This window comes from Gorilla gorilla, chromosome X (genome assembly GCF_029281585.2).
Source record: "Gorilla gorilla gorilla isolate KB3781 chromosome X, NHGRI_mGorGor1-v2.1_pri, whole genome shotgun sequence".
Classification (NCBI taxonomy): Eukaryota; Metazoa; Chordata; class Mammalia; order Primates; family Hominidae; genus Gorilla; species Gorilla gorilla.
In genome coordinates, this window is record NC_073247.2 from 68131568 (window position 1) to 68133921 (window position 2354).

At 48.9% G+C, this 2354-nt stretch overlaps 1 pseudogene; it reads right to left on the reverse strand.

The window, feature by feature from the left end:
• Positions 1-217: 217 nt before the first annotated feature.
• LOC101125838 (protein L-Myc-like) lies at positions 218-1085 on the reverse strand (annotated as a pseudogene).
• Positions 1086-2354: the final 1269 nt, after the last annotated feature.

The following is a 2354-nucleotide window of genomic DNA, read 5'->3' on the forward strand; positions in this document are numbered from 1 at the left end:
GAAGACACAGCATGAGTCAGGAGAGAGAAGGAGCTGGGTTTCAAGGTTTCCAAGAATGCAAGCCCTTATTCTGTGTGTACTGGCTGCAATGCATTCTGGGACCTACTGCAGAGACTGTCCCGTCATAACCAAAATGTGAAAATTACTAAAGGGGAAGGGGAGGTCAAAAAATAAACTTGTGTCTTTGTAAGATAGAACAGTCAGGCTTTTTGGTCAGTTAGTAGCCACTGAGGTACGCAATTCATTTCTGCAATTGCTGTTGCTGGCGTCGGAGCTGCGTTTTCTCCATAGACATCTTTTTCTCGGTTCACGCCAGGTCTTGCAAGTATCCCAAGGCCTTGCTTAGGATCACTACCGTGGGGACCTTAGAGCAGCTGGCCAAGGTGGGTACCTGGTCCCTCAGGGCCAAGAACTGAGAACGCGCAGGTCATTCCACCTCTTGTGCTGCAGGAAGTTGTGGCCCTTCCTCTTGGTCACATCCTCAGTGTCAGAACTGGCAGCACTGGGCAGCCTTGCTTTCTATAGGTGAGGGGCTCACAATCCCCTCATCCTCCTCATCTTCCGTTTCCCCTGGAGCATCTCCCTCCAGAGCCTCTTCTTGGAGACCTCTCTCTGGAGCCTCTTCTTGGGAACAGCTTTCTGGAGAAATATGCGCAGCGCAGTTGTGTTGTTGCTGGTGGATGGAGGTATGGAAGTGTTTCATGCAGGGGTTCAGACGGTCGACTCAAACCATGATGGTGATCGACTTCTGTATACCCAGTCTGCCTCTTCTTTGCTGTCACAAGGTCAATTTCCTCACCCTCTGAGTCGTTTGGGTTCTCAAACCTGGAGCAGGCCTGAGTCTTGGCCTTGCCCAGAGTCCAGGGAGCAGTGGGCGCTGGGTTGCCGTCTTCGAGGCTGGGAGGGCAGTCTGGGGAGGAGGGCACCTTGGGCGGGTTCCCCCAGGGCGCGCCAGTGGCGAGCCAGTCGCTCCCCGCTCTCTACAGCTGTTCCCAGGCCAAATAGCTGCTCCACATGCAGTCACGATGGACAATGGATGCATGGTTCCTGCCCCAAGCTCTCGAGTGGCCCCGAGATTCCGTCTCATCCCCGGCACACTCTCCGGATCACGGCTCTGTGCGATCAATCCCAGGGTCTGGGTCCCTGGCGCTGGGATCCTAGTCTCAGGGCGGAAATGCGGGGGTGGGTTGGTGGGTGGGCGATGGCATCAACTCGAATTTCTTCTGCATCTCTGCTTTATATGTAAGAGTGGCAACTGTCTCTCTGGGGGAAACTTAACCTCTTATTCTCCTGCTTGAAACAACACTACTAGTTCAATTGGACCCTGTTTACAGAGGTTTCCCTAAATATCTGGGCTTGCCTCAGTGAAGGATTGGCTAAGCTGAAAACTGATGGTGTTCACTGGCTCCTGTGTCTGTTCAGCCTCTGAACCCGCTATGCAGAAATAAAAAGAGGACTTGGTTTCTCTGCTCAATGGTCAGAACCCAATTCTTGGGACACTACCAATGGTCCAGCCTTTTGGTATGCCACTTGGAAAACTAGTCTGGCAGATTAAAGACTCTTCTTTGGGACGTCATGTGGAAACAAATCTTGACTACTTACTGAACTGCCTGGATTCCTCATATACAGACCCATGGCAAGGGCTCATTCTCTGATGAGACTAACTAATCAAGGGGATGATTGAGCCTGACTTTATATATCTAATGCAGAATCTCCTGCTGCATGCCAGGTCTGTGACTCCTGACAAAAGCTGACACATGTGTTTCATGGCGTGGAGACGTCATTACATAAGTTGTGGCAACCTCTCAACTCTGATGGATCTGATTGTTGACTCTCCTCTTGGGGCTTTTGAATATGCCTCACCACTGTTGAGCTTTTACAATGTTGCTATTCCAGTCTGATCAAGCACACTATTGTGCCCCTTAAAAATAATCCATGCTATGTTTTTGCATTAGAGAATATTTTTATTCTGCCAATGGTGTATTTTATTGCAAAAGCCACTCAATAATGACCTAATAATAAAGATGGACCATTGATGAATCTTACTGTCCATGGGCATCTAATATTACTGAGCAATAGCATGGTGGCCTTCTCATAATTGATTCAAAAATATCACTGACTCTACTTTCCTCACCATCTCTTGATCCACACACATTAGTAAGGAAGTTTGTTTACTGAATGTTGCTGTTCTTAGAAAAGGATCATCTCCTCTAGACTGCTTCCTGGGTAGGGACCAGGATGAAAGGAATACAGAGACTTTATTGGAAAATTTAGGATTCCTTCCAGATCTGTTCATTCCAAGTCCGGATGTTTCTTTCTTTCCTCTAACAGCAGCCCCAGGCCAGCCTGGTTGG